The sequence below is a fragment of the Monodon monoceros genome, unplaced genomic scaffold (assembly GCF_005190385.1).
Source record: "Monodon monoceros isolate NGI ecotype Baffin Bay Population unplaced genomic scaffold, NGI_Narwhal_1 Super_Scaffold_19, whole genome shotgun sequence".
NCBI lineage: Eukaryota > Metazoa > Chordata > Mammalia > Artiodactyla > Monodontidae > Monodon > Monodon monoceros.
This window is the reverse complement of record NW_021703775.1, coordinates 57,624,757-57,643,270: the sequence shown is the minus strand read 5'-3', so window position 1 is coordinate 57,643,270 and position 18,514 is coordinate 57,624,757. Positions and strand designations below refer to the sequence as shown.

General features: G+C 44.4%; 1 protein-coding gene across 2 annotated transcripts in view; it reads left to right on the top strand.

Annotated features, from left to right (window-relative positions):
* Nucleotides 1–18,514, top strand: part of GALM (galactose mutarotase) — an 87,342-nt gene that overhangs the window by 53,320 nt on the left and 15,508 nt on the right. The window lies entirely within an intron of this gene.

Below are 18,514 nucleotides of genomic sequence, written 5' to 3'. Positions count from 1 at the left end.
GGTGACCATTTACTTAAACACCCAAACCAGGACACTCTTGAGAGGGTAAGGGGATGCTATTAATAATTTTGCCAGGGCAACAGGCATAAACTGAGATAATCCCAAAAAGCTGGGTCAGATGGTCATCCTAGCTGAGCCATAGACGCCAGAAGTTCTGCATTAAAATGTAAATCTGTTACTCCTTAGCATCTTAGCAGAGATAAATTTACCTAAGCATTACCTCACAAATGCAGGACGCTGATAGAACATGTCATGGTTTTTGACAGAAAAGGAAAGGGTTGGATGGGTTGTACCCTGAGGAGGACAAATACAGATACATCACCTCCGAGACACAGTTAGGGGGATGGGATGGAAGGAGTAGTTCTGCGTACCAAAAGGGAAGGCGAGGTGTTGGCAGAGTCAAATTCATGTGTGTGTGTGTGTGTGTGTGTCTCCTAGGTTTACTGGATTGAGATCATTTTGGTTATTATTATTTGGGATCAAAAGTACCTTGGTTCAATAGGCAAATCCATAGAGATAGAGAGTAGATTAGTGAGTTGCCAGGTGCTGGGGACAGAGGAGAATGGAGAGTGACAATGGGTACTAGATTTCTTTTGGGGGTGAAAGATTCTGGAATTAGACAGTGGTGATGGTTGCACAACCTTGTAAATATACTAAACATTGATGAATTTTGCACTTTAAAAGGGTATGTGAATTATATCTCAATTTAAAAAAGGAAAGAAAGAACCTTGGTTCATGTGTTATCTCCAGGATTGAGGGGTATAGTTTTGTACTAGATTGTACATGTACCCCCATCTGGCTCCAGGGGACAGGTAGATGACAAGATGAACGGCAGGGGTGCTGTTATTTGTGGCAGTTTATAGAAATTAACTTGTAATAATTATCCCCAAAGCAGTAGATACATATTCTTATTGGGATTTTGTTAAAATCAGAGATCAGCTGAATGTAGAAGGCATCGTCAAAGAAAACTAAAGTAAACAAAAGTAGAGGATGAAGGGAAGGAAGAACAGAAATCTAGAAAGACACAAACACTTTCTGTATCAGTTCCCCTTCTGGAGGAAGGGCCATCTTCGTGCTGCCCTTGCCTGATCTAGGTCTCTTACCTGTGTCTGACAGTGACTTGACTTCTCGGATGTGTTATCTCATAGCTCCTTTATCAGATGGCTTATGTCCTGTGGTCTGTTCTCTCAGGCTTCTGTTTAGGGCGCCAGCCCTCCAGAAGCCCATTGCTATGGTAGCTACGTGTGAAAGGTCAGGAAGACCTGTCCCTTCTGTTCCCACCCTGTGTAAGGGTACTAGTACGTTAGTTGTCACCTTCTGCTCCAATAAAGAGCTTAGGTGATAGAATATGAGCAATTAGAAGCCAAGGGCACCATCTTTGTTAGTTACTTGGTTTACATCACAAGTAAGAAGACTATTGACATTACATCCCCCTCATATGATGCACTGAAAAAAGCACATCACTTGTGTGGTTTTCTGTCAAAAATGCAGAACCTCAGTCCATTCAGGAGAAGCCATGACATGAACCCAATTGAGGGATCATGTACAAAATAATTGACCAGTACTCTTCAAAGATATCAAGATCGTGAAGGACAAAAAAAGACTGAGGAGCAGTCACAGAGGAGACTAAGGAGATACAATAATTAAATGCAACATGGGATCCTAGACTGGATCATGAGGCAGAAAAAGGGCAGAGAAAGGTGGGTGAAGGGTACACATAGATGTATTATTTTTGCAACATTTTTGTAAGTCTAAAATTATTTCAAATTTTCAAAGCTGGAAAAAAAGAAAGACCCAGGGATCCAAGTAAGATACTAAAGTTTACTGTGCACCTGCCTTACTTTAGATAAGGGCTTTTGTTTGAGCATCTTTATTTCGGCATCTTTAAAACCATAGGGCTGTGTTTATGGCTGGTAGTTCAAAATTCTTAAGGGGAAAAAGAATGTGAGCCTGCATACTGAACAGCAACTTCAGTTAACAGCAGGAATTAGAAACTCCCATAAACAAGGCGACTACAAAACTAATTAGAATAATAATGAGGAATCAAGATAAATGGATTAAAAATTTTTTGGTGTCACAGTGTTGAACATTTTTCTGGCTCCAGGGCTTTTATGTTTGTCTTGGTAATGTGTTATCTTCTGATATTGACATGGCTCAATAGATGGACGTGAATAAGCTGGCCCATCTTGTCCTAGATGCAGAATTATTGCATTAGAACTATGTGATGTGAACTGCAAGGGAAAAATGGTGGCAGCTCCTGTTTTGTGACTGATAAGGAAGAAAATGAACTAAGTAGCTTATAAATGGAGGTGATGAAATAAGGGCATATTTACTTCTGTATATTTATAAAATTTTATGCTATCCTGCTGAGTTTTGATCAGATGAAAATCACAAAAATGCATAACTCATACCAGGTAAAGATTATTTGTCATGATTGTAAGAGATAATTGTGGCAAAGCAAAGTACAGCTTAACATGCAATCTAATTGACTGCATAAAACTCATGTTCATCTCAGTTCTGCACTGTAAGTGGCTTTAGGATCAAATTCTACACTCTGTACTAATATTGAACACCTGTGAAGTTGAGTCGGCTGTGAGATCTCTGGACTTTCAGGGAGGCAAGAGCCCAGGTTCTAGTCTTGGCTTTGCTATTGACTAGCTAGGGGACCTTGGGTGCATGTATAATGCTTTAACATTTAACCTCTATAGACGCTTATTTCCTTTTCTGCAAATAGGAGGTTGAACTCAATCAGGGTTCATAAATTTTCATAAATCAGACCCATAAATTTTATTTAAAAAACCGTTTGGGAAACTTATCTGGGGTTGCCCAACTTTTCATTTTGCCAAGCTAGAAAGCTATTACAAATACAGGGCTATTAAAATTAATTGGGAATATATGCATATTATATTTCAATTTTAAAAAATTTAACCAATTGGGATAATAATAAGGAACAGAGATAAATAGGCTACATTAAAAAAAAAAAGCTGAAACTACCATTCATAATCACCATGTTTCATAAAAGAAAGAATATATTAACACCATAAAAGTGGGGAAAATTTAATCTCAGAATAGAAAATGACCCTTTAAATTGAATTTTTCTTACTTTTTTTTTTTTTTAATTTACTTTTATTTTTGGCTGCGTTGGGCCTTTCTTGCTGCGCACGGGCTTTCTCTAGTTGCTGCAGGAGGGGGCTTCTCATTGTGGTGGCTTGTCTTGTTGCAGAGCACTGGGCTCCAGGCGTGTAGGCTTCAGTAGTTATGGCACATGGGCTCAGTAGTTATGACTCACGGGCTCTAGAGCACAGTCTCAGTAGTTGTGGCGCATGGGCTTAGTTGCTCCGCGGCATGTGGGATCTTCCCGGACCAGGGCTCGAACCTGTGTCTCCCGCATTGGCAGGGGGATTCTTAACCACTGCGCCACCAGGGAAGCCCAATTTTTCTTACTTTTTAAAGAAATGTGACAGCTGATTATCCAAATCTATCTCAGTTTTCTGTGGACCAGTGAAAATTTTATTATGCACTCATGATTAAGAACCAATAATTGGTCTGCAAGGTCACTTGTAACTCTTACATTCTGTGATTCTACAAGGCTCTTAGTGTAACATTTTACGGCTATCTCCAGCACCCTTCAAGTTCATTAGAACTCTATTACAGAAGTAAATAAGTTGCAACAACTTCAGAGCTCATGACAAATTTGTAATTATCTTTTACATATCCATACATTAGCTGGTCCCTCATAGATTATATCTGTTTGCCCAATGACACAAACTGAAATTATAGAGTTTTTTTTCTTCCTCCTTTCTCAGAAATGCTTAAGAAACAAATAATTATATTATTCCTTTGTAACTTCCTCAAAAAGGGCAGTAACTTCTACTGTACCCTTCAGTGATGTAAGAATTCATATGTCTGGCCCACTTTCAGCAGAGAGGAAATCTCTAAGAGCTCAGATTTCATCTGACTCTTAACATTGACCAAAAGCCCACGAGCAAGTGGCTTAACTGAGACGAGTCCAAAGTCATTTGGTCATTCAGAAATGCCTCCCCAGTGTATCTGGGCCTGCCAGGAGTTGACAGTCCAGTGGAGGAATCAACCAGAATATTATCCACTGACCTGGAAAATCATGTCAAAGTAGATGTAACTAAGAGACTTGGTACAGAAGGAAAGCACTGCCTGGGGGCTCCCAGGTAGAGGAGATGAGAATGAAATAAAACTTGGAAGGGCGAGTAGCGTTTTGCCAGGCAGTGAGGAGGAGAAATGTGTTTTCGACGGAGAAGAACAAGAATGGGCAGTGCAGGAAACAGCAGGATGGTCCCCAGGGAAGTGCTGGGCTTCTGAAGCATTCAGGGCATGCTTTTGGTGGCAGAAAATGGATGGGCCAATAAGCAGTTGGCTGGGGCCAGGTCACATCCGCACCAGACTCTGATATGGCTGCAATCCCTGGGGTGGCCCTGGATGACCCTAGGCTGGCCTGGAGTTCAAGGCCAATCCACACAGGGCAGACTCACAGGTGTACCAGATATTCAGCCAGAACTGGACTGGACTGAACTCCAAACCCACTTCCGTGAGACGTGCTGCAAGAAACCTGTTAGACCAGCCACACTTGTTAAGGGTTCTGGGAATTGATATGCAGTATCTAGAGACTGAGGTTGTGTTGAATTGAGAAAAAGGAAGATACTGTTTATCTGTGTGATGAGGTGAGGGTTTATGATAATAATAGCTGGTATTTCAGAGATACTTTATAAATAATCCACACCACAACCCTATAAGGTAGGTTCTGATCATTTTTCTTACTTAACGGATGTGGAAACTGTAGCACAAGGAGTTCAAGTAACTTACTGAGGACCACTCAGTTAAAGAGCAGTGGAAAGCTGGAATTCAAACCTAGGTAGTCTGGTGTTAAAACTCAAGCTCTTGGGCTTCCCTGGTGGCGCAGTGGTTGAGAGTCCGCCTGCCGATGCAGGGGACATGGGTTCATGCCCCAGTCCGGGAAGATCCCACATGCCGCGGAGCGGCTGGGCCCGTGAGCTATGGCCGCTGAGACTGCGCGTCCAAAGCCTGTGCTCCGCAACGAGAGAGGCCACAACAGTGAGAGGCCCGCGTACCGCAAAAAAAAACCAAAAAAAAACACCTCAAGCTCTTAACTAGACCTGGTTATATGGGGGAGAGGGAAAGGAAGAAAAGAGAGAAAAAAAGAAAATTAAATGAATTTCTTTTTTTTTTTTTTTAATTTTATTTATTTTTGGTTGTGTTGGGTCTTCCTTGCTGCACGGGGGCTTTCTCTAGTTGCGGCGAGTGGGAGCTACTCTTTGTTGTGGTGCGCAGGCTGCTCATTGTGGTGGCTTCTCTTGCTGCAGAGCACAGGCTCTAGGCGCACGGGCTTCAGTAGTTGCAGCATGTGGGCTCAGTAGTTGTGGTGCACGGGCTTATTTGCTCCACCGCATGTGGGATCTTCCCAGACCAGGGCTCGAACCCGTGTCCCCTGCATTGGCAGGCGGATTCTTAACCACTGCACCACCAGGGAAGCCCAAATGAATTTCTTGACTATAAAGATAGCCAAGATCACCATATAGCCAAGAAACAGGGAGCCAGAAACTAAATAAATAAATAGAGCTTTGGACAGTTGTCAGTTCTCATTCTTTTGCCACCTTTTATACAGGTGGCCTCCCAGCTTCTCTCACTGTTTTCCTTCCCATTTCTCCTTCTTCTCAATTTATTTCTGCTTTTTATTTTCTGCAAAGAAAACAGCAAACAAGTTTGTTCAAATTATATTTAAAAAGAGAAAAACAGGGCTTCCCTGGTGGTGCAGTGGTTGAGAGTCCGCCTGCCGATGCAGGGGACAGCGGGTTCGTGCCCCAGTCCGGGAGGATCCCACATGCCGCGGAGCGGCTAGGCCCGTGAGCCATGGCCGCTGAGCCTGTGCGTCCGGAGCCTGTGCTCCGCAATGGGAGAGGCCACAACAGTGAGAGGCCCGCGTACCGCAAAAAAAAAAAAAAAAAAAAAAAAGAAAAACAAAAAAGAAAGACAAAGATAGAGACCATGTCTCCATCTTTTGTGGCTGTTAATTTATACTTATATTTGTTTTTCACCTCCTTTTTGTTTGCCCTTCATGAAAGCTGTGACCTGAGTTCTTACGGGAAATGCTAATGCAGATCTAAACTTTGGGGGTGTTTTTACCTTGGTTACAGACCCTCAGCAAATAATTTTTTAGGTGATGGGAAAACCCATTGTATGAGAAAGTAGCACCTCTTATCTTACAGTAGTTGTAATACTGTGGCCGAGGTACTCGGTGAAAAGGGACCTTTTCCCCATGTATGTTTGGGGGGAGAGGTGAAGTCCTGTCCTCCATTTTGTTTATCACAGGCTTACTGACTGGGCATTATTACATAGAGAGGAAAGGGATACCTTGACATAGAGTTTCAGGGAACCAAAGCAAGCACAATATGATGAGATCCCTTTGTCTTAAACTTATAGCTGCATTTAGACCTCTACCCAAGGCAGGGCCACAGACCTCCAGCAGCCTTGGGCACCTGTTTCACTCCTGCCTTTCTTCCTCCTGACACTTTTGGGGAGAGCATATAAAATGTCGTCAGCCCTGTCTGCCAAAAAAGCCTGGAAGACAACAGCCTGTACTCTGTGGCTTCTTCATTCTTCCCCTTTCTCGGCTCTGGTAAAAGGCTGTCCTTTTCCCAAAGCCCATTTGAAACGCCTCAGCAAATGTGAGCTATGGTCCCTGCTCACAGGCACCTGTCTCCTGCACCAGTAGAAGGTCTCTGCAAGGCTGAGAGCTCATTTCACCTGTAGACCAGGAGCAGAGTTGCAGCTAAGCTGTCAAAACTGGGTTTGCATGTCAGCAGTTAGTGTAGCTTTGTTTTTTCCGAGCAGTTGTTTTCCTCAACTTAAAAAAAAGTGCAGCCCTTATAGCATTTGCTACTACGTAGGATGGGCGCATACTCTGTTATTGGGGCACCTTCAGGTCACCTTGAGTATGTTTTCTATGTTGTTGTCAGGGCTCTCCCTGTAGTTTCCCAGAGGTGGAACTCCTGGAAGCCATTTACCAGGAAGGACAGGTAGACGTCCACAAAGAGAGAACACTCCAGTGCCCGGTCTCTGTGCTGACATGTCAGATATTTAGCTTCGAGGCCTGAGTCTGGTGTCCTGTCCTGTGGCAACAGGAGGAAACCAGTCCCTGGTACCCTGCTCAGGTACTAAGCCAGCTGAACGTGAGCAGGTGAGAAACAAGAAAATCCCTGTCTCTCCAGGGATTAATTCATTCCCAGGGTTGTAAATATTACATTTCATCCTTTCGCCTTACAGAACTGTGAGACTTGGAGGTGATCTGGGCCACGAGCCCAGCAAGACCTTATGATGTACGCAGCACAGTGCAAAACTAAGCATGCGTCTTTATAGGCATTTACAGCACATAGGTGTTTTTTTTTTTTCATTTTAATTGTGCTATTCTTTACTCGTAGTAGATAAGTAATTAAGACAGCAAAAATGAATGATTTGATTGGGTCTTTTGTCTCTTAAAGTAACATTAGTAAAATCCCGTCTTATTCTCTTCCTTGAGATGAGATACCTTTTATTTTTATAAAAATTTACCCAATCCACTTTGTCCCCCAGCCCATCTGTGTTCACTTGTGGAGAGCAGTTCTTGCTGCTTTTCATTTTTGAAAGGTCCTACTAAAATTACATGAAAGCAACCCCATTTTGACAAAATTAGAATTCTGGTAGGAAAGGCTTACCACGAGGCTGCGGAGAGAAGCTCAGCAAGACATTTGTATTTTATTTCAACCTGTCTGGGTTCAACCTACAATTCAGTTGCTTTTATAATTACTTCCCTAGGACAGGTCTAAGTCTCTGACCTGGAGAAATAACAAATTCCAAAGTAGTCTCCCAGTTCAAAGATGGTACAGATGAAGACTGTTTTGATCTACGTGTTTTAATCTTTGCAGAGCTTCTTACAGAAAACTCCTTTAGACTTTATATAATTCTAAAATAGTGGATATAATATTAGTTTCAACCCTCCATCAATATGCTTCCTCTTTCCTTTTCATCCCACCTCCCCACCCTACTCAATATCATCGTCAGGTCCTGCTGATTTTTTGTAATAAGACTTAATTTTTTTTAGAGAAGTTTTAGGTTCACAGAAAAACTGAGCAGAAGGTACAGAGATTTTTCCATAACCCCCATTCCCACACATGACAGCCTCCCCCTTATCAACACCCACCACCAGGGTGGTGCATTTGTTATAATTGATAAACCTACACTGAGGGGCTTCCCTGGTGGCACAGTGGTTAAGAATCCGCCTGCCAATGCAGGGGACATAGGTTTGATCCCTGGTCTGGGAAGATCCCACATGCTGCAGGGCAACTAGGCCCGCGAGCCACAACTACTGAGTCCACGTGTCACAACTACTGAAGCCCGTGCGCCTAGAGCCTGTGCTCCGCAATAAGAGAAGCCACCGCAATGAGAAGCCCACACACTGCAACGAACAGTAGCCCCCGCTCACCGCAGCTAGAGAAAGCCCACGCACAGCAACGAAGATGCAACGCAGCCAAAAATAAATAGATAAAATAAATAAATTTATTAAAAACAAGAAACCCAACATTGACATGTTTTATCACCCAAAGTTCATAATTTTCATTAGGCTTCACTCTTTTTTGGGGGGGGGGCCGTGCTACACAGCTTGAAGGATCTTAGGTCCCCGACCAGGGACTGAACCCACACCCCGTGCAGTGGAAGCACAGAGTCCTAACCACTGGACTGCCAGGGAAGTCCCTAGAGTTCACTCTTGGTGTGGTATACTCTATGAGTTTGGACAAATGTATAATGACATGTATCCATCATTATGGTATCATACAGAGTATGCCCTAAAAATCCTCTGAATCTGTTTCAACCATCCGTCAATATGCTTCCTCTTTCCCTTTCAGTCCTTCCCCACACCCATCCCCATATTGTTAGTCATTAGCTCCTGACGATTTTTAACAACTAATATTTCTTGAATCTGTCTCTTCAATATGTATCATTGATTATATGGCTCCATCTCCATCGTCACTGTCCCAGTGTAGGTTGTCTTTTCTTCTCTAGATCAGCGCCAGGTTTATATTACAAGCTTCATAATTTGGGAATCAGTGAATGAACAAATGAATCTGGACAACAGCTCTCTAACTAGAGGAAAAAAAATCTCTTTAGATCTAGCCTCCATCTGGTTACTAAAGATATCTAACTAAAATGCAAATCTTACTTTGATACTCTCCAGTTTAAAAAAACTTTTAGATGGCTCCCAGGCCAGACACCAGCTGCCTCCCAGACCAATCCCCCAGCGTGCCTCACTCACACCTCACCCTGTTTCAGCATCCCCCTCCCACCCATAGGGACCACTCGATACCCCTTCCTTGCTGCATATACCCCTACTCTCCTCAAGGCTCATACTTTCTCCTTAGAAATGTTTCCCCCGCTTCCTGGAAACAGTGGATTCTTTGTTGCTCTGGGGTTTTCCGTAATGACATAATCCGTTTTAGAGTGTGCCCAGGCTCCCTTATCTTTCTCTCCATTAAGTCTACCTCAGATATTCTATCAGGACTTACTAGTTACAGATCCAAAGTAGGAAGCTAGAAGGGAGCTTCAGGCCAGGTCTCTTTGGCTTGAAGCTAGAAAACTAATCTATGATAAACAGAAAAGTGAAACCAAGTAGCAGCCAGTCTGCACATGCTATGAACAACTACTCCTTCCTTTCCCCCTCCATCCCTTGTCAGTCTTTTTCCACTCTTCTCTCTTCTTTACACTTGTTTTAAACATAGTGTATTAAAGCAATACCATGTGATAACTGGAATTTAGCAAACCTGGATGCAGGTCTCAGTTCTGCTACCCACCATCTTTGCTCTCAAGTCAGCCATGAAAACCCTTTGGTCCTCATAACCTAATCTGTAAAATCTCATTAGATGACGGTTACATTAGTTGAACTCTGAGGTCCTGTTAGTTTCTAACAATGATTCGAAGACCACATGGAACTTCTAACCCAGATATTCTTAACCAGGGTCCATACCAGGGTCTAGGAAGATGATGAAAGAACTTCAAGGGATTCATGAGCCCCTGAAATTCTTTTTTTTTTTTAAGACTCTTTTGATGTGGACCATTTTTTTAAAGTCCTTATTGAATTTGTTACAATATTGCTTCTGTTTTATGTTTTGGTTTTTTGGCCAGGAGGCATGTGGGATCTTAGCTCCCGACCAGGGATTGAACCCACACCCCCTGCACTGGCAGGCAAAGTCTTAACCACTGGACTGCCAGGGAAGTCCCCAGCCCCTGAAATTCTGTATCAAACTCTGTGTGAGTTGGTCTCATCATCTTGGTCCACAGAGGGATTTTCTGGTCTTGTTTTCCCTTTTGAGGTAATGATAACTTATGGTTGCCCCATTATGTATTACTATACATAAAGATAGTCATATTTTTTTGGTTTTGTTTTGTTTTTTAATTGTTATATTGGAGTATAGTTGATTAACTGTTATATTAGTTTCAGGTGTACAGCAGAGTGATTCAGTTATACATATACATGTATCTGTTCTTTTTCAAATTCTTTTCCCATTTAGGTTATTATAGAGTATTGAGCAGAGTACCCTGTGCTATACTAGGTCCTTGTTGGTTACCTATTTTAAATAGATCAGTGTGTACATGTCAATCCCAAACTCCCAACCTATCCCTCCCCCTCCCTCTTCCCCCTGGTAACCACAAGTTCTTTCTCTAAATCTGTGAGTCTGTTTCTGTTTTGTAGATAAGTTCGTTTGTACCATTTTTTTTAGATTCCACATATAAGCGGTATCATATAATATTTGTCTTTCTCTGTCTGACTTCACTTAGTATGATAATCTCCAGGTCCATCCATGTTGCTGCAAATGGCATTATTTCATTCTTTTTAATGGCTGAGTAATATTCCATTGTATATATGTACCACCTCTTCTATATCCATTCATCTGTTGATGGACATTTAGGTTGCTTCCATGTCTTGGCTATTGTAAACAGCGCTGCAATGAACATTGGGGTGCATGTATCCTTTCGAACCATGTTTTTCTCTGGATATATGCCCAGGAGTGGGATTGCTAAATCATATGGTAACTCTATTTTTAATTTCTTAAGGAACCTCCATACTGTTCTCCACAGTGGCTGTATCAGTTTACATTCCGACCAACAGTGCAAGAGTGTTCCCTTTTCTCCACACCCTCTCCAGCATTTACTGTTTGTAGGTTTTTTGATGATGGCCATTCTGACCAGTGTGAGGTGATACCTCCTTGTAGTTTTGATTTGCATTTCTCTAATAAATTAACAATGTTGAGCATCTGTTCATGTGCCTCTTAGCCCTGTCTTCTTTGGAGAAATGTCTATTTAGGTCTTCTGCCCATGTTTTGATTGGGTTGTTTGTAATTTTTATATTGAGCCACATGAGCTGTTTGTAAATTTTGGAGATTAATCCGTCGTCGGTTGCATCGTTTGCAAGATAGTCATCTTTTTTGAGACTAGCAATGGTGTATTTCCCTCTTTGTAATCTTCAGGGTGGTTTAAAAGTAAATTTTATTTTTTTTAATTCATCACCATTAAATTCCCTAAAGGGAGCTAGAAGGCTAGCTAGAGGAAGAAGGTGGCACACCAGAAAGAAGAGTAACCTCCCCAAGGTCCTACCCAGAGGAACTACAGCAGCCAACACTCTGGGTTGGATGGCCAGAGTTTGTTTCTGCTTGATCAGATGAATGAAATTGTCTTCCATTACTCACCAGCCCTTGTGCAGTCAGGATTCCAGGCCTGGTCATCAGTCTGTGGAGTGTGGGAACAGGCAGACATGCTGGGGCCTCCCTGTAAGTGGAAAGCCAGAGCATGGTGTTGTGTTTGTTACCCTCAGCTCTGCAGTTCTGGAGACTAGCCCCTCCAGGTCCAAGTCTATCCCCCAAGCTTCTTCTCCCATGCTCCATCACCTGCTGAGATCAAGTACCTACTATGCGCCAGGTACTGTGCAGCCCTGGGGAAGCAATGTTGAGCAAACTAGGCACACCCAGGCAGCATGGAGAACATAAGCCACGTACATAGCACAGGTCCTGTCCTCAAAGAAATAAGGCTACAGTTAAGATAATACTTGAATGACACTAAAGGAGTAAAACTGGTGATATTGGATCTTATAGACTGTTATTTACCCTAGAGCTGTTTCTTATATGACAGGTCCCTCCTAGACAGTGTCTAAGAAAGTTCAATACAGCAACTCCAAGGAACTCTCCTGGTAGCAACGATACCCTCCAAGGGGATGCATTACCGAATCCCACCTTATAAGACGGCCCCAAGAACAGCTTTATGGGACTCCAGAATACTCGCAAAGCTCCTCGTGTTCCCTCCTAGAAAATATCACTGCTACGAGATTGGCAAACATGAGCCAGCGCGGTGAAAATTTGGCAGGAAGAAAGCTCAGAAATTAGCACTTGGCCAGACATTGCATAATTCCTAGGAACATTTCAGAGTAACAGCCAGTAAATTTGCCAGAAGGGGAGCTATTTGCTAGAACTCTGACTACCACCCTTTAAGAGCTTATGGCTTACCAACTCCCCTCCCCCACCCTAGGTCTGGACAGGGGCCTGGCTCTGGTTCCTACCTGGTGCGTAACAATCCTTAGAGGTCACCCCTTTCTGAAAGGGATGAGAGGTAACTGTGGGCTTTGTGCCATGGGCCTGAGGCTAACTCAAGCAAGTTCTCGGAGCAGACTTGCGTTCAGTTCAGCTAACATTTGTGGAACACCTAGTGATTGCTACATGCTCCCTGGGGCACTGGCCATAGAAACACTACCCGTGCCCTTGAGAGGCGCACAGGGAGTGAAGAATCTAATGTAGTCAGGGCAGTGGTAGAGGTGATGCCCGTGGGACTAAGGGAGCGTGGAGGCGAGGGTAGGAAGAGGCCTTCTCGATATCACCCTGAGCTTCGAGAAGCTTCCTAGTGTCTGTGAGGGTCTAGCAACAAGGAGAGTAAGAGTACTAATAAGCACGGAATGTGGGTGTGAGGGTAGGCTGTTAAATCAAATGCTACAGAGACAGTTTGGCAGGGTGGAGGCTAGGGTGAGGTAAGAGAGGTGCAGCACCTAGCGTGCAAAATTTAAGGCAGCACTCACTTTCAGGGTCATGCAGGCGCAGGGTCAGCACCTGAGAGCGAGTGTCTCATTAAATTTTGCACCCTGGGTCCTAGATTGCCTCATCCTGGTCCCAGCTTTGTAGTTGAGTGTAGTCTTCATGGGCATTCTGGGCCATAGTAAGGAGCTAGGATTTTATCTTTAAATCATGTAAGACTTTGAAGGATTTTAAGTCAGGGCATTGACCTAGCAAGACTGGCATTTTACAGATACCACCCCAGCAAGTGTTTCTCTCAGCAGCTGGAGTCAGAAGCAGAGAAGGTGGATTGTGGGATGATCCCTAGTTGGGTTTTATCTGGAAGGAGGGGCAGGAGGAGAGGACAGGGTGTAAAGCAGGTCAGTAAGGGTGTTACTAACCAAGTGGCTCAGGTCACAGACAGTGGGCCCGGGGAAGGTAACAGAGGATGTGAGGGCCCTCGTGCACACCTGGAAGTCCAGGGGAGCGTGGCGGCCCTCAGGAGGAGACCAGGTCTAGCGGGAAGGCTAGGAGGCTGCAGACAGTTGGGTGAATTTTACACTGGCGGCAAATCCCCAGATACCATCTTGATGAGAGTCTAGGATGGAAAAATTCCCCGCATGAAAATGCCTCACGTGGGCCCAACTGTGAAACATAAAATTGTCTTCTCACCTGAAAACATCATGCAACAGTGTTTAGCATTTTATGCTTCCGATGGCATGTAATATGCAGAAGTAACGCCCTCCCCCACTGCAAGTCAAAACCAAAAAGTGCTCAGTGGGAAAAAATAAATAAATACATAGAAACCAGCAGTAGAATAAAGCCGCAAAATTGAAGCATCGGCAGAGGAAAAGGAAAAAACTGCGGCAGAGACAAGCTTTGAGGTCGTGTGATCTACGAAAATTTATAGAAATGTTACCTTAAAAAAAAAGTCCCAAGGTACTTAACTTGCCAACCACTGGAATGAAGTCAAAATTCCCACCCAGGGTGTTACTTTTAATTATCATTCTCTTTATGTTGTTTCCTAAAATAATAACAGGCATTCTAGAGATGATTTACCAAGATGGCTTAATTAGGTGTCAGGTGAGTACCTGTGCCCACGAGCCCCATTACCGCTGGTTTCCTTATGCAAATTTGACTGACTGTTCTGAACCTGACTAAAGAAACAGACATAATTGGAGCAGCTGGGCTGGAAGCATAGCTGGGCCGTCCCCATAGAGACCAGACTCTTCCTTGTGCCCCAGCATTCCTCGCCTCCCCCCACCCCTTTTTTTTTTGAGATGAAAGTACAGCACACTTGAGCCTAGGTCTCCCTTAGATGGTCTCCACATCACTGCCTTTCACCTTTAAAGTGCACACAAGTCACCTGGGGGACTTGTTGATACGCAGATTCTGACTTGGTGTGGGGTGGAGCCTGTTTCTAACAGGCACCGGGTGATGCCTGGGCTGATGGTCCCGGTTCGTGCTTTGAGCAGCTATTGAAAAGGCTCTAAAGAGCTCTGTGTAACCTCTAGTAACTTTTGTTGCTTTCCCCCCACTTTTGACCCTATTTCTGCCCATTTGCTCCTCTCCCCAACAACCCTGGGTCCTCCTGCTGCCCCTTAGCTACCTTTATTCCCCTTTCCGCTCCAACACTTCACGCTCTGACTCAGCCTCTCTTATCAAAAGCCATTCTTTACAGCTCATTCTGCAAAGAGCTGCTCTCAGCCAATGGCTTCCTTAGGTAAGACAAGCTGAAATTTTTATTTAAAAAAGAGAGAGAATTAACCACATATCACAGTGTGCTCCCGAAGGGAACAACTTGCTTCACCGTGTTTGTCCCATGGGCCATTGGACCTATAGTCCTGGAATGTCACAGTTGGAAAGGACCTCATCTTTTCCAGCCACCACCCACCAGTCGAGTATTTGAATCTCAGAACCATGGGCTTTGCCGACACTCAGGTGCCTTCTGGCCAGGATGCTCACTGCCCATCCTGGGCCAGCACGTAGGAAAGGCCTTCCTGATATCGAGCTGAAATCCGTCTACCTAGAGCCGACCCCCACTTGGCTTAGTTCTGGGCCTCGGGTCCCTAAAGAGCAGGCTTATGACCTTAGAAGGCAGCTGTCATGTCGCCCCCGAGGCAGAGCATCCTCGGGTCGTCCTGTGATGCCTGTGCTGCAGACAGTAACCAGGAGCTGTCACCACCTTGTTACAGCCTTTCTGTGACTTCCATCGCACTTGCTGCCAACCACATCCTTAAAGTCATTTTCATACAAGCTGTGGCTCAGCTACATCTCTCCCTAGTCGGTAATAATTGTAGTAACTAGACTTAACATTTATGAGAGTAAATGTAACGTGACGGTTAAGAACAAAGGCTCTGGAACCAGACCGCCTGTGTGTGAAGCACTGTACCTTCGTGCATCACATCACTGTGCTGGGTACTTTCCCTGTATCAACTGTCCTTAATCTTCATGACAACTTAATGAGGGAGGGGCTATAGTGTCCCAATTTCACAAGTAAGGAAATAGAACCTCAGAAGATTGTTTTGTACCTGGGGTTAGGGTTACAATCGCAACCTAGCTGGTGTCCTTTGGTTTGGGGATTTTTTTTTTTTTTTTCAGACACAGGTGCAGGACCCTATCTGTTCCTGTTATCCATAAATTTCATCTTGTAACCAGTGCTTTACCCCTGCTTTATACTTTCTTTTGAATTCCTGATTCTGTTATCCCAAGCGTATCTGCCTCCCAGCTTCATGCTGTCATAGTCTGAGGAGAATACCTTCTGTATCTTCATCTAGATTAGCCACAGATCAGAGGCCATTTGATAACTCCCTACAGAGCCTGCTCACTGAAGCCCCGATGCTTCATCTCCCCAAGCTCCGTGAGCCACCAGCCTTGTGACCCAGTCTGAGAAGCCTAGGGGGTGGCCAGGAATGGTTTGTATTTGAATGCGTCTGTGTTTGGTTCCTGGGGAGCAGGCTTCCTCCTTCCTTTTCCGTCTCCATTCTGGAATTCTTCCCAGGACAGAGAACTGCTCCTAAATTCGTAGCGTGTGAAGTTGTTCTTGTGGGCAGCGCCAGATGCAAGGAGCAAATAGAACTCCGGGTCTGCAGCGCACACATTCCCAGAGAGGATACACGACCACATCCTGCACGTTAGTTAGTGAGATCGGGGAGGCCGGCCCCGCCTTTCCAGGCTGCCTGCCCTCCAGCTCCACTAGTACAAACACACAACTTCCGCGTCCAGACTAAACCAGAGGAGGCTGAGCAGCTGTGATGGGACCACCGTTTCTGTGTAGGAGGGCTTGGGGTGGCAGTCACAGTATAAGGGTGTCCGGGGTATGCCTCGAAACTTAGATGGTGGTATGTTGGTTTGGGGTGATTTGTGAGAAGTGGCAGCACTGATGGAGATCAGAGGGGCTAAATTTCCCACATAAAGCCATTTCTTGACACTGCCACTGTGTCAACTGACCAGAAAGGCTGGACTGATTTCTCCCCTCTCTCCCTTACTGGTTCTGTTCTCTGACCCTAGGCCATTAACATAATTTGGCTATCTATGTTCAACTACTATCTTTTTCATGGTGTCAGGATATCAGCTGACCTGTCCCTGCTGCTCTTCTTGGCTTCCTGTGAACCGTCACTGTGGGAGCCTTGTGACTCTCAGGGAAGAGTGGAGGCCAGGGGTCTCCAATGAGCCTCCATTGTCGCTGGAGTCTGCTCGAGCTGCTCTGAAGCAGCATATGGGAAAATTCTTCTGCCCCAACGTGTTCCCCTTTTGAAATCATCAAGTAAACCCCGAACACTGGCAGAAGGGCTGCCCCTCTCACACAAGAGCAGTTAACAGCCATTGGCAGACCGAGTCCTGTGGATCCAGGGGGATTTGGGAAGGAGGTCTTGGTTCTCATAGATCAACATCCGGCCCCAGCAATGCACTGCTCTTGGGCAGTGGGTCCCCCCGGGGTGCCATGAAAACTGATGGGGGCAGGCAAGCGAGTCCTGGCCAGAGAAGTGGAAAGCACCTCTGACCTTAGTGAAGTGAGTCCTTGGTATGACCTTGAATGGCTTTTTAAAAGGGCTGATTTTGACACATCATCATCGGGGAAACACAGTAGTTAAGGGCACGGACTCAAACCCTGACTGCTTAGGTTTAAATCCTCACCAGCTCTGTGATTTTGGACAACTTATTCTACCTCTGTGGGCCTCATGTGTAGAGTGGAGAGTGGAGACGGTAACTGGACCTACCTCACTAGTTGTGACGATTAAATGAGATAATACGTGTAAAGTGCTTAGAACACTTCCTGGCATTTAGTTAAGAGCTTTGTAAGTATTAACTATTATTATGACCATCATCATTATCATCATTGCCACCATTTTTACTGAGTGTTTAATATGTACCAGACACTGAGCTAAGCATATACGTGCATTAGCTCATTGAACTAATCTTTGAAGTAGGTGTTATGCTTCACTTAAGCCTCATTTGAAGAAACGGGCATTTGGAGAGGTCAGGTAACCTGCACAAAGTTAAACGGGTAAGTCACTAGCAGAGGCAAGATTTGGAGCCAGTCTCCCCAACTCCAATGTCTATGTTGTTATTGTCCTCAGCTATTGTCCATAATACAGCTGTATTACTAGGTATTTCCTATGTGCTGGGTAGGAGCACTTTGCATGCCTTATCTCACTTAATTTCCATAATCCTATGAGTAGACACTCTTGTTATCCCCGTTTTATAGATGAGGAGGTCAAGATTCAGAGAAGCTCAATGACCTCCACAATTTTTTACAGCAAAGAAAGTCAGGATTTAAATCCAGGCCTGCCTGGCCCTAAAATCCACTCTAATGTCTATTGAGTTTAACTGCCCACCAGGTGAGCAGGATGCTCCTGAAGCTGATAACAGTAGTTGGGGATGATGACTGCTGATATGTCCTGCAACCAGGGAACACAGTTTGCCTATCAGCCGCATTTTCTGAGCTGTCATTGGGGCAATTTCCACTTTCTCTGATACTTCATTTTCCTGCGGTTTCTTTGAGCTGTTGAATTGCTCAGACTAAGACAAGCTTCTGTACCCTTTCCGGTGTTAGTTTATTGTCCATGCTGCAAGAATATGGAGAAATCATAAACCGTCCAGAAGAAGGCCCTGAGGTATTATGCAAAGCCTTTGCCACACTGCTATAGGAGGAAACTCCCAGTCTGCATTTCTTGCCCAGACACCTCAGGTTATGTGACTGCAACATTCCAAATGTGCATTTCAGTATCAGGTCATGAGAGGGCAACTTGTTTTGTGACAAGTAGTGGTATAGGCAGAAAATACTTACCAGCCTATAGATCAGAGATTCTTATCCAGGCACGCATCACTGGACTTCAGAGGTTCTGGGAACATTGTGTGTGTGTGTGTGTGTGTGTGTGTGTGTGTGTGTGTGTGTGTGT